The sequence below is a fragment of the Euleptes europaea genome, chromosome 17, assembly GCF_029931775.1.
Source record: "Euleptes europaea isolate rEulEur1 chromosome 17, rEulEur1.hap1, whole genome shotgun sequence".
NCBI classification, from domain to species: Eukaryota; Metazoa; Chordata; class Lepidosauria; order Squamata; family Sphaerodactylidae; genus Euleptes; species Euleptes europaea.
The window spans coordinates 18,128,335-18,142,918 of record NC_079328.1 but is presented as its reverse complement, the minus strand read 5'-3'; positions in this window follow the sequence as shown (position 1 = coordinate 18,142,918).

Genomic DNA, 14,584 nt, shown 5'->3' with positions numbered 1-14,584 from the left:
AGGGTTCCGACGCTAGTGGGATCCTCTTATTCGCTTGGTTTATCCAACTGCGCCAGGGTTCAAGTCTGCTTCCGTGTGACACCAAGTGGAAAAAAAGCGTTCGGCTGGCTTTTTGGAGATAAATTATTACCGTGTCTGTCCGCACAGGAAAATGTAATGTGTGAATTGGAAACACATGCCCTGTGACTCATCAGCAGCCATTTGGAATCCAGTCCAAAACAAATTCAGGAGAACATGATTCTGTCTGGAAGTCAGACCTGTGTGGTATCAGTTCAATTTCCTGTGCAAACTCTGGAATAAATCTTGTGGGAGGGTGGGAAGCAACATTTTAACTTTTTAAATGATTATGAGAACAGAACCTGGATGCGGCATAGATCTGGATGGAATACATTCATCTCAACTTGATGAATGCATTTGGGGAACGTGCTGTGTTGATTTTCCAAACTGCTTGCTTTTCCAAACTGAGAGCCAGCGTGGTGTAGTGGTTAAGAGCGGTGGACTCTAATCTGGAGAACCAGGTTTGACACCCCCCCTCCTCCGCATGAGCAGCGGACTCTAATCTGGTGAACCGGGTCGGTTTTCCTACCTGTACATAGGAAGGGTGACCTTGGGCTAGTCACAGTTCTCTTAGCGCTCTCTCAGCCTCACCTACCTCACAAGGTGTCTGTTGTGGGGAGAGGAAGGGAAGGCGCTTGTAAGCCAGTTTGATTCTCGTTACAAGGTAGAGAAAATTGGCATATAAAAACCAACTCTTCTTCTTCTACTGCCCACACTGAGAAATTGCTGGTCTCCGTTGAACATGGCACACTGACCTTACAGCGCTAGTTGTGTGAGCACAGGGAGGGTCTGACTTCTGCCTATTATGGCCTCCTTTTTGTGTTGTTTGTTTACTAGCATCCCCACAGTTCACACTTATACTTTAAATTCATAACGCAAGCGTGCATACTCTGGCTCTCATAATATGTTTTAATTATGCCTTGTCAAAAGATCCAGGGTATGCATTCTATAAGAGTGCAAGATCCATCTACAGCCAGCCCTTTTCACAAGAATCCCAACAATCAGCAGGCATCTGCAAGAAACAGACCAGTGGTGGTTCACAGTCTACCCTCTCATATGAACACATGAAGCTGCCTTATACTGCATCGGACCCTTGGTCCATCAAAGTCAGTCTTGTCTACTCAGACCGTCAGCGACTCTCCAGGGTTCACAAGGTTGGAAGAGACCACAAGGGCCATCCAGTCCAACCCCCTGCCATGCAGGATCCCACAATCGAAGCACTCCCGACAGATGGCCATCCAGCCTCTGCTTAAAGACCTCCAAAGACGGGGACTCCCACCACCCTCCGAGGCAGCGCATTCCACCTTCCAACAGCCCTCACAGTCAGAAAGTTCTTCCTAATGTTTAGGTGGAATCGCTTTTCTCTTAGTTTAAATCCATTACTCCATGTCCTAGTCTCTGGAGCAACAGAGAACAAGCTAGTTCCCCCATCAACATGACATCCCTTCAAATATTTAAACATGGCTATCATGTCACCCCTTAACCTTCTCTTCTCCCGACTAAACAAACTCATCTCCTTAAGTCTCCTTACAGGGCATGGATTCCAGACCTTTGACCATTCTGGTCGCCGTCCTCTGGACACGCCCCAACTTGTCAACATCCTTCTTAAATTGTGGAGCCCAAAACTGGACGGAGACCTCTCAGGCAGAGGTCTTTCACATCACCTACTTGCCTAGTCCCTTTAACGGTAGATACCGGGGACTGAACCGGGGACCTTCTGCATGCCAAGCAGAGGCTCTACCACTGAGCTATGGCCTTTCATCTCCCCATCCTTAGTGTGCTGGATAATGTGCTGGTTTTGGACCCAGGGAGGCGAGGGGTCAAGTCTTTCCTCAACCTCGAAGTTCACTGTGTCCGCCTCTCAGTCTAACCCGCCTGACAGCATAATTGTAAGGAAAATGTAGGGATAATCCTATTTACATACCTCGGATGTAGGCCAAGATACAGTTATGTGGTAAATAAACTAATATATATTGCTGGGGTCAGATGAGAAATCAGAGCCACAAATGGCCATTAATGGGTCTAAAACTGTTCACAAGGCAGTTTACAGCCATTTGAAATACAAATTAAAATGATCCATACAAAGCAGAAAAACAAAATAATAAAAAGAAGCATTTCAAACTGTATAAAAAATGAGAGAGAATATTCCATAAAACCCCAAACCACTAGTATGTAGTATGAAGTATGTAGCATACTTCAGGGGGAGAAAGGAAGTCATCTTCTCAATAATCTTAACCATTCTAGCATGTGGCACAGTAATGGGACCTCCGGAATCAATGTTATTATCAGCTGAAAAGGGAATGTACAAGCCAGGCTCCAAGTGATGCTCTTTGTATCCGCTTTGCTGATATTGGGCACTTCAGTCATGTGCTTATTATGATACCAAATGGGCCGAAACGTGGTTTGGTTGGATCATGTCCTTCACTGAAACGGCAAAAAAACGTGGTAACAAATCCCACATGTCTTGAGCTGTATTCACCAGGCACAATACAGTTAAAGACTTGGGGGAGCGCATGGCTCAGTAGTAGAGCATCTGCTTGGCATGCAGATGGTCCCAGGTTCAGTCATCAACGTCTCCAGTTAAAAGGATCAGATAAGGTGATGTAAAAGAGGTGCTGCCAGTCAGAGGAAACAAGACTGACATTGATGGACCCAAGGGTTTGACTCGGTAGAAGAGAACTTCATGCGTTTGTGTCATTCATTCTAAGGGAAGAAAATGAAAATGGTCTGTAAGCTCCTTTGGAGCCGTCGTGACCCCGCGCCAGCATAGGAGTCACCAGCCAGCATGGTGTAGTGGTTAAGAGCAGTGGTTTGGAGTGGTGGAGTCTGATCTGGAGAACCGGGTCTGATTCGCCACTCCTCCACATGAGCGGCGGAGGCTAATCTGGTGAACTGGATTTGTTTCCCCCCTCCTCCACATGAAGCCAGCTGGGTGACCTTGGGCCAGTCACGCTCTCTCAGTCGCACCTACCTCACAGGGTGTCTGTTGTGGGGAGGGGAAGGGAAGGTGATTGTAAGCTGGACTGATTCTTCCTTAAGTGGTAGAGAAAGCCGTCATATAAAAACCAACTCTTATCACGGAATAAGGTTGCACCTATGCCGGTGTAGGGGCAAACATGCCTGTGTCCGGGCACCCCTGGCACCAGCACAGCTACGCTGGCAGGCTTTCTTGGAAGGGAAAGCCCACACCGGTGTGTGTGTGGGGCATTCCTGCAGGTAGAGCTGCCTGGGTCCTGCAGGGCCCATTGATGGAGATGGCTAAACTCACTGCTTATATTAATCAGACTGAAAATGGGGGGGAGTGGGAGGTGTGGAGAATGTACTGTGAAAACTACTTTTCGATGGGTCATTTTAAAGGATACTCTTTGATTTAATCCCTCATATTTACTTTGCATAATGAATATATTGGGATACTTATATGAATACTAACTAGATAAAATAAGATACCTATAAAGTAACCAATTAGAGGGGGAATATATTGTTAGCAAAAGTATATACAATTTAATTTTGGACAGAAGAGAGTGTAGGGGAAGTCAACTTTCTTTTTATTTCTTTTTTTTAACTAGAATCTTTATTAGACTTGACTTTGTATTGTTAATTTATGTTTGAAATGAGAAAATAATAAAAAATTTATTTTAAAAAAAAAAGTCCTGCAGGGCCCTGGTCTCAGTAGAGAGGAAGTTCCACCAGGCCCTAGTTGAGAACAGCTGGACACTTTTCGGGCCAGGGACCACTAGCAGGTTGGTATGAGCTGAGCGCAACACTCTCTGTGGGGGGCGTATTGGGAGAGGCGGCTTGTGGCCATAGAGGTGGGGAGCATTATTTGCAGTATATTTCATAGGCTATCGCCACACCAAGTCTTCCTTCTCTTGTTTCTCATCAACACCCACACCACAATCTTCATCATGAGCTTATCTGATTATTTATCCATTCACTCCTTAATTTCCCTGCCTTTATCTCTTTCTCCACCATGCAAACCTTAACTGAGCTACTTGCTTTGCTCTTTCTCCTTTGCATTAGCGGGACCTGCTAGAAATCTCTTTCTCTTCAACGACACAAATGCTTTAGAGTCTCCCAAAGCAGTTTCTTGCATGGTTCCTCTGAAACACAAGTCAGAACTCCAGATCCTGGGATCAAGCCACCCAAACATATTTTTAACTCTCATATCTCCCGATCGGATTGGATAAAAGGCCCATTGTATGCTGCTTTGTCGTTCCTGTGACCTCAAGTCAGAGTTCAGGATGCCTCATTCTTTGCGGTACATCTAATGAAAAAAATGGGAGGGAATCCTTATTCATGATTCATCCTGGATAAGACCATAAAGAGATCTTATCAGGTGTCCCACTTTCAAGCTTTACTTTGGCAATTAAGAAAAAGACTAAATTGCTCTTGGTAAAGAAGAGGCAAAGAATACCAGCTCAGCAAAACAGATCTGTTAACTGGATAGGACACGTTTGACTGGGACAACATGATGTATTTCTAAATACTATACTGTGTATACGTATGTGTTAAGTGCCGTCAAGTCACTTCCGACTCATGGCGACCCTATGAATCAAAGTCCTCCAAAATGTCCTATCTTTGACAGCCTTGCTCAGGTCTTGCAAATGGAGGCCCGTGGCTTCCTTTATTGAGTCCATCCATCTCTTGTTGGGTCTTCCTCTTTTCCTGCAGCCTTCAACTTTTCCTAGCACAATGGTCTTTATACTATTCTATACCCTGACCTGGATGGCCCAGGCTAGCCTGATCTCCTCAGATCTCAGAAGCTAAGCAGGGTCAGCCCTGGTTAGTATTTGGATGGGAGACCACCAAGGAATACCAGGGTTGCTGTGCAGAGGAAGGCACTGGCAAGCCATGAAAACTTGCCATGAAAACCCCAAAAAGGGGTCGCCATAAGTCGACTGCGACTTGAAGTCACTTTACACACACACATACTATACTATACTATCATGCTGTAAAAAGAATAGAATGCGCAAAACTGTAACGGTTACAGTTATTTGTGCTTTTTCATTTGAGATGCCACCAAAGCAGCACCTGGATCAGAAAAAGGGGCATGATCTTCGCTGTGACTAGATGGGCAGAGCTAGATAATTGTATGCAAGGGAAATGCTGAGGAAGAAGCCACGGCATGCAGATGGAAATTGGGTACGGGGAAGCACTGGAGTGATCTATGTGCAATATGCTTACTTCACTCAGCGTTGTTTCTATCTCCCTCTTATAATGCAGACCCAGAAGAAATCAGGCCTGGTTCACTGTGCAAAATGTGGGACAAGAAGACATGCAGGAGATGCTGCTTTTGGGGAGGGTGTCTGAAGAACTGGGTCAAATTCATTGTGATAAGAGATGAAGTGAGAAGACTATTGGGCAAATTAAAAAGCAGTAAGTCTCTGAGTCCAAATGGCAGGCACCTAGGGTTGCCAGGTCCCTCTTCGCCACTGGCGGAAGGTTTTGGGGACAGAGCCTGAAGAGAGCGGGGTTTGGGGAGGGAGGCACTTCAATGCCAGAGAGTCCAGTTGCCAAAGCAATAGCAGGAGATCTCCAGCCACCACCTGGAGGTTGGCAGCCCTAGTCGACAGCAACATATTTGTTGATTAAGCGGAGAGGCCCTTTCAAACTTCATGAACTCAACAGACAGCCTAAGAGAGCAATCCTAAGCAGGTCTATTCAGAACCCTACTCAGCTCTATTAAGTGGAGCTTATTCCCAGGAAAGTGTTCCAAATATGGGGTGCACGGTTAACAAAATTCCCACTTAACTGGGGCTGTTTCCCGGGGTCCAGAATGGAGTAAGAATCTCGGTGGAATGGAAAATCTAATTAACCAAAGTGGCAATACACCATTTCGGAGGGTTCTGTGCGGAAGCAAAACCAAGTTATCTCCTGACACCTTAAAAGATGAAGCTATTATTGCCGCATGTGTTTTAATGGGCCAGAGGCTGAGCCCTAGTTGGTCAAATGTCTGAAATAGGCCGGGTTCTATACCCATAAGAACACAGAGACGTTTTATGTACATTTTCCAACGGGAGGCCAAAAGTCAAGGGAGGGAAAGAGGCAGCTTCTAGGTGTGTCCGGCCCGACACCCAAGCCTTACTGTGGAGCCCAATCTCTTTGGAGCCAATCGGTGTGGGTGTGACCCACTCCCAGCTATCAGATGCTTGCGTTGATGAACAGGCAGAAGGAAACAGCAGGACATAAACAAGCAGGCCCAGAGGTGGGAGGGAGCCCCGCCCAGGAGATCCTGAGACCCAGTTCTACAGTGTCACATTTGCCAGAAAATTCCAACTCAGCAGATTTTGGTGGCATTGCTCTTCTGAATTTTGTTGTTGTTGGCATGGTCACTAAGATTTGCTACTAGGGTTGCCAACCTCCAGGTACTAGCTGGAGATCTCCTGCTATTACAACTGATCTCCAAACGATAGAGATCAGTTCCCTTGGAGAAAACAGCCGCATTGGCAACTGGACTCTATGGCATTGAAGTTCCTCCCCTTCCCAAACCCCGCCTTCCACAGGGTCCGCCCCAAAAACCTCCCACCGGTGATGAAGAGGGACCTGGCAATCCTATTTGCTACAGAATTACTTGGGAGAACATTATTTGTTACACTGACATCTTGCCTTGCTCATGAGTAGGGTTGCCAGCTCCAGGTTGGGAAATACCTGGAGATTTGGGGGGCGGAGCTGGAGGAGGGCAGGGTTTGGGGAGGGGAGGGACTTCAATGCCATAGAGTCCAATTGCCAACGCGGCCATTTTCTCCAGGGGAACTGATCTTTGTCAGCTGGAGATCAATTGTAATAGTACATCTCCAGCTAGTACCTGGAGGTTGGCAACCCTACTCATGAGCAACTCAGGACAGCAGAGATGAGCGCTCACATCCAGACACCCTGCCTAGCTTAGGTTTTGCAAGTGTTTTCTAAGCATAGCCTGGGATCTGATGGATATGGTCCCCCTTTGGTTTCTGAGCATTGTCATTTGATCGTTATCTTTAAATGCCTTATTTGCATACCTGGGTCTTCTTGCATAGGGACTGCCCTGTTTGACATAGGGTTGCCAGATGGTGTGTGTCTGTGTGTATATACACACACAATAAAAACTAAAAATTAGCTGTCCCTTTAACAAAGATTTAAGTGTGCAAATTGAAGCTTTTAAGGCAAATAAGATCCTATTAGGCCCAGGGTTGCCAGGTCCCTCTTCTCCACTGGTGGGAGGTTTTGGGGGTGGAGCCTGAAGAGGGTGGGGTTTGGGGAGGGGAGGGACTTCAATGCCATAGAATCCAATTGCCAAAGCAGCCATTTTCTCCAGGTGAACTGATCTCTATTGGCTGGAGATCAGTTGTAATAGCAGGAGATCTCCAGCTAGTACCTGGAGGTTGTAAAATCAAAAAATTGAGCACTTATGGCATAAAAAAAGCTGTTAAGCCTATTTCAGAATAGTGCAACCTTTATCTAGGTCCTTGACACTTGTAAAATACAGTGTGTAGCCAGCTAGCAAGGGAGCGCCTTGCCGCTGCACAATTGTTAACAAGTATCACAATTTACAATTTTTTTTCACAATAAAGTAGCTTTTCAATATTTGTGGTACATAACACAACACAATAGAAATGTCCATAGAGGCCACCGAGAATGGGGTTCCGGTATTTTATCCCATTCCACATCTGCTTCTTGGGTCGTGGCGATCCTATGTTGATTGTACCCTCCTCTGGCTCTGCCCGAAAAACCTTCTGCTGGTGGCAAAGAGGGGCCTGGCAACCCTACTGCAAAAATAAAAGGGAAACCTTTGATGCAAAATTAGTAAGGTGCTCAAAGTCATGTGAACTGGAATTTTAAAACTTTCTTGAAGATCAGAATGGTTATTTTATTCCCCAGGACGCAATCGATTTCCCAACCGTTTAGGTCAGCTGTGGAAATTTTTGCTACACAGAAGACCATATTTTATAATATATGTATTTGTTTCAAGTGAGTTTAGGCACAATGGTATTGTGCCCATTCAAGGCGATATTGGCAGCTCCTAGTGTTTCAAAATATTCATTTATATCCTGTCTTTCTCCCCAATGGGTACCCAAAGAGGCTTACATCATTCTCTTCTCCTCCATGTTATCCTCACAACAACCCTGTGAGGTGGATTAGGCCGGTAGGGTGTGGCTGACCCCAATTCACCCAGCAAGCTTCTATTGGCAGAGTGGAAATTCCCAGATATTAGCCCAACACCCTGACCACTACATCACTCTAGCTCTGAGAGTGGAACTACAAATGAGGTTGGAAAACGCAGGTTGCTAACTGAAAATGTGGACATTTTCTTTTAAATTAAAAAAGAAAAATAATGTTAATGTTTGTTCACCAAAGTTTTGTACTTTATAAAAGATTTGGAATTAATCATAAATTTCAATGCATTTATTTAAAAATAATTTTTAAAACTTCCCATGGTATATTTTGTTTCCTTGCAAATTGTTATTTCTACTCCACCCAGCCAGGAGACACTTTATGTCTCCTGTTTACATAACAAGTTTACATAACAATTAATACAATATAAAAGCAATTCAAATGACATGCATTAAACCCTCAATAACCACTCTAAAAGCAGTAGTGATTAAAATACAAGTAAAAACAAAAGTGTACAAACAAGCACCAATGAATAATTAAAACGATTTTATTTGACAATGTTATTAGCAGCAACAAGATTAGATTTATTGTTGCTCTCTGGAAAGCCAAAACAAACACCTCGGTATAATGCACATCTGGAGATGCTTTGATATCATTCCTTACTAATTGCAGACTCAAAAAGTGTTGCCATTCTCCTTCATTTACTGGTCCCAGGCTGTGTTTTCTTCCTTCCTTCTGCCATTCTCTTTCCCCCCCCTCTGTTTTTTCGCTCATCTCTGACATTGCAGAAATTAATATAGGTGTGTGTGTTTTTTTGCACAGCTAAATATATTTAGAAACTGGAAATAAACTGAGCCGCAAATGTAGCTCCCAAGTAGGATTGCCAACTCTGGTTTAAGAAATTCCTGGAGATTTGGGGGTGGAGCCTGGGGAGAGCAGGGTTTGGGTCGGGGCGGGACCTCAGCAGGGTATGATACCACGGAGTCCACCCTCTAAAGCAGCTATTTTATCCAGGGGGACTGATCTGTATCGTCTGGAGACGTTACAACACTGGAAGAGCTCCAGGCTTCACCTAGGGGTTGGCAACCCTACTCCCCAGGATCTATTTTCCCGTAATACCGGAATTGTATCCTTGACCCTACTCATCGGCCATTCAGGTCAGGGCTTCTCTGTTTTATCCTCACAAAAACCCTATCAGGTAGTGTCGAAGGCTTTCACGGTCAGAATTCATCGCTTCTTGTAGGTTATCCGGGCTGTAGGTTATCTTGTAGGATAACCTACAAGAACCTATCAGGTAGGTTAGGCTGAGCAAAAGAGTCAGCAGGTGAGCTTCTATGGCAGAGTGGGGATTTGAACTTGGGTCTCCCAGATCATACTCTGAAACTCTAACCAGTCCATCACACTTGCTTTTTGTGGTGGCTGGCGTTGTATAGCAGTGAACAGTGAGTATCAAGTCATTTGGCAGTTGCTGCCAGCCCTAACCCTATGAATCTTCCCTCAAAGGCCAAAGCAGCCTGGAAAGGGCCTTCCCCCTTCCATATACCTTTTACTGACAGAAACCAAGGCTTTGATTGGCAATTCTGTTGAGGTTGCCTTAGTCACAGAGGACACTTTTTTTCTTAAAGCTACAGGTGCTGCTTCTGTTATTTTGGTGGGTTTTAACCCCTTGCATGGTGTATATTTTTATACATTTCAGGGTTTTGGGTGTTTTTTGTTTTGTTTTTTGGGTGTTTTTTGTTTTGTTTTTTCTGTAAACCTGAGAAAACCTGGGGCTTTTCTCAGGTTTACAGAAATATCTGTCTTGTCTGTTCATGGCTCCAGTCTCCAGATTTAAGTGTCCACAAATCTGGCCATGTTGTGACTTAGAAAATATATTGATGACGCCAACTACTTTGAGCTGCTCTACCCTGGAAGATTTTTACAGGTTAAATAACTCTATCTGTATTAAGAGGTTAAAAAAAAAAGTCCAAGTTTGATCTGAGGAAACCTGTGGCCTGAATAACCTTTTCAGGTACCTTCCAGCCTTTACGTTCAATGGGAGGAGAAAAGGGGTGTAGCCCATTGAAGGCAGTAATTAAAACTGTAACAACCTCTGTATCCCTCCCATTTTATATATGGGAAAACAAGCAAGATAGGCTGCCCAGGGCCACTTGGTGAGTCAGAGGCAAGGCTGAAGTTTCTGGCTCTTGCCCTCAAACCACAGACATTTGCTGCCTCCCTGCTGACAGAGGAAAGAACGCTAATTTCTCAACTAACAATCATGATGAGGGAAGAATCGGAGTAGCCCTGGGCAGGATCTCAAAGCTGCGGGAGGAGAAAACAGATTTTAGAGACACAAATGGTGATTTGTTAAGAGAGCAGCGAAAGACATAGAAATGGGGAGGCAAACACCCTGGGGGGAAAAAGGAACTTCAAGTTGCCCTCTTCTCTTTGTATTCGAAAACAAAAGCCTTTATTGGCATTAAAAGGGACATCAGGCAATGGATTTTACAATAAAATCATATTATAAAAGATATGCAAGTATCATACAATAAAATGTACAATAAAATTATATTATAGAAACATACGGATATACTAGGTTGGTTACTTGATTATCACTATCCCAAGTCAGCTTGCTGGGGGCAAAGGGAAGAGGACTGGGGAAGGCACTAGCAAACCACCCCGTAAACAAAGTCTGCCTAGAAAATGTCAGGATGTGACATCACCCCATGGGTCAGGAATGACCATGGTGCTTGCACAGGGGACCTTTACCTTTAAGTCAGCTATTATGTGGTGCAAAATTACGACGGCACTTCCAGTTGCGCCTTCTTGTTCAACATTCAGAGTGCATGAAATTTAAAAATAAACACCCGTGCATCAGAACTGTCAAAACATTTTCAGCAAAAGCAAAATTTCAGTCCTAACCGATTCTTCATACGCCCCACTACCTTGAGCAATAGAAGGTGAGCCCCTCCCTGCAAATTACCCCTCCCGACTAGTCTGTGCTCACCTGGGTCAACTCTTCTGTGTGGAGCAGGTCCTCAGGGTGGCATTCTGTGCTAATGCATTCAACACGTTCTGTACACACTTCCTTGCACCTCCGAGTACAACGTTCTCACATTTCACTCTGGCATTTGTCGCACTGTAAGTCCACAGACACTCGGGAGACATTTCTTAGCATTTGTCTAATGGGTCGGTTCCCACACAAAAGCTCTTTGTGCACCGACTACAGCATCAGATGGCTACTGGCACACATGAAGGCCCCGCTGGGAAATACCCACAAGCCAAAGATGTGCTTTGCACACAAAAGGGTCTAGACTTGGCTTCTCCGGTTAGGAACCTGCCTCCGCCTGACAGACTGGGGAGTTGCTGTTAGTCAGAGAGGCCCCTGAGCTCAATAAGCCAGCTGTGGCCTTCCCCGCATAGGCGGTGGGATGCCCCCTCTATAAGAGGTAACATTCAGGAGAAAAGAAAAACCAGTGTGGTGTAGTGGTTAAGAGCGGTGGTTTGGAGCGGTGGACTCTGATCTGGAGAAATGGGTTTGATTCCCCACAAGGGTTGCCTGGTCCCTCTTCCTAACCGGTGGGAGGTTTTGGGGTCGGAACCTGAGGAGGGAAGGGTTTGGGGAGGGGAGGGACTTCAAAGCCGTAGAATCCAATAGCCAAAGCGGCCATATTCTCCAGGGGAACTGATCTCTATTGGCTGGAGATCAGTTGTAATAGCAGGAGATCTCCAGCTTGTACCTGGAGGTTGGCAACCCTATTCCCCAGTCCCCCACATGAGCAGCGGAGGCTAATCTGGTGAACTGGGTTGGTTTCCCCACTCCTACACATGAAGCCAGCTGGGTGACCTTGGGCTAGTCACATCTTTCTTAGAGCTGTCTCAGCCCCACCTACCTCACAGGGTGTCTGTTGTGGGGAGGAGAAGGGAAGGTGATTGTAAGCTGGTTTGATTCTTTCTTAAGTGGTAAGAGAAAGTCGGCATATAAAAACCAACGCTTCTTCTTCGATTTAAAAAGGGGAAATTGTAAGGTTGATGGCATGAGACAGGGATAGTGCCTCAGGAGTCACAGGTGGCTCTTTGACATGCTCCCTGTGGCCTTTCTGAGCACCAATCCCCAATGTGACACCTGCCCCATTTCAGGAAAGTGAGCAAGGCTTGCTTATGGTTTAAAGGACTCCCCACCCTTTCCCTGCTGAACAGTGCTGAAGTGTTACAGAATAGCTTGATAGGGAAGGGTGAAGTATGAGTAAAAGGGGGAGGGTCCCAGCCGTGGGGGTCCTGGTGAAATTGCTGCATGTCTGCAGATTTGTACAGAGCACAAAGGGGAGGCATGTGGGTGGAGAGTGGTGGCAGCATGAAGATGGGAATGTGTGGACTCCGTTCCTGGCTACCCACATCCCTGTGCCATTTGCTGCTGAGGCAGAGACACCCTTTCATGTCCCCATAGGCATGCAACCTGTCTGACTCAGTATAAAGCAGATTCATATGTGCTCGCAGGTCACTCATTCTGCAATCAGCATTTAAAATACACACAAGTCTTTTAAAAGCATAATCCCCCCCCCCTTTTAAGATGCTGTCAGCCAAGAAAAGCTAGGATTTGAATAACGAAACTGAGGGGAGGTTTTCCTTTTCCTCCCCTGCACAGCCCTGAGGCAAACCGAGGCTGCTCAAACCTGCCGGCTGCCTTTTACAGGTAAGGGGAGATGCCTGGTGTTGATCCGGTTTTGCTCTAAAAAGACAGATCCGGGTCAAAGTCAGCTTACAATCCATGCCATCTGCCTGGGACTCCTTGGGCCTGAATCTTAAGCATGTGGGAACAGGCTGTAGTAAAGAAAAAGCCCTCTTGCATGCTGAGAGACACTGCTTCACATCTTCTAGCACTCTGTGTGTGTGTGTTAAGTGCCATCAAGTCGCTTCCAACTCATGGCGACCCTATGAATCAATGTCCTCCAAAGTGTCTTATCTTTGACAGCCTTGCTCAGGTCTTGCAAATTGAGAGCTGTGGCTTACTTTTTTGAGTAAATTTATCTCTTATTGCAAGGGTGGGGAACGCCAGGGCTGGGGGCCATTTAAGGCCTGCAAAATCATTTGGTCTGTTCCTTTGTGGGTCCTGGCAGATCTCTAGCTCAGAAGGATCTAAGACTGGTGATCCACCCCTTCCCATGGACAGGAATAGCCTCTATTCAAGGCAGATGTGAATGTGTTTTGCTGAGAAAAGGAACCTTTTTCCCCCCTTGCAGAAAAGTCGTTAGCTATGGAGCTTCTAGGACCGCCCAAGAAACTGTGTTAACCGTTTCCCACCTGGGCCATGGAGAAATGTATTCCCTCTCTACTACAAAAGGGCTGGGGGGGAGAGAGTGGCGACAATGGGGGGGTTAAAGGGGGTGGGGCCATAATGCACGGGGTGGGGGGAGTTCTTAGCCAGTGTGTCCTCATTTCACCCCTGCCGGCGGAGGTAGCAGGAGCTGGCTGTAGAATCTGGCCCCGACCATGCAGAGCAGGAGCAACTCCGGCATGCAGCTGGATGGCTACGCCCGGCTGGTGCAACAGACCATCCTGTGCCACCAGGTGGGCGAGTGTTCCAACGGTTGGATGCCTGTCTTGGGGCTTGGTCGGCTAATTTTTAAGTTGATAATTTTGTATGGCCTGCAAATGATGTTATAAATATCCAAATGGCCCTTGGCGGAAAAAAGGTTCCCTACCCCTGTCCTATTGGGTCTTCCTCTTTTCCTGCTGCCCTCAACTTTTCCTAGCATGACTGTCTTTTCCAGTGACTCTTGTCGTCTCATGATGTGACCAAAATACGATAGCCTCAGTTTAGTCATTTTAGCTTCTAGGGTCAGTTCAGGCTTGATTTAGTCCAGGGGTGGGGAACCTTTTTCCTGCCAAGGGCCATTTGCACATTTATAACATCATTTGGGGGCCATACCAGGTGTAGATCTCCGAGTGGGGGGAGAGAGGCTAGGGTTGCCAGGTCTCCGGCCACCACCTGGAGGTTGGCAACCCCAGGGGAGGCCATACAGAGAAAGCCTGGAGGGCTCCCCTGGTCCCCCCCTCCCAGGCTGGAGGGCAGCCAGTGGTGGGCTTGAGAAAATGAGGCGCCAGGGGGGCGCAGCCCGCAGTCGATCGGCAAGGGAGGAAGGGAGGAAAGGAAGGAAGGAAGGAAAACAGAGAAAGAGGAAAAGGGAGAGAGTGAGAAAAAAATGAAAAGAGGGGGAGAAAGAAAAGGACAGAGGGAGACAGACAAAGAAAGAGAGGGAGAGAGAAAAGCCTTTCCCCCCCCACACACACACACCTGCCGGCCCCACGCAACCGGGCCCCAGGCTCCATGACCTCCCCCAGAGTCCACAAAAGGCCCCCCGAAGCCCAATCAGCTCCTGCGCACATGCTCTGCCGCCGGGAGCCACGGGCCTCTTTCCCACCTCTCCCTCTCGCTGCTCAACAGCCGACAGGCAGT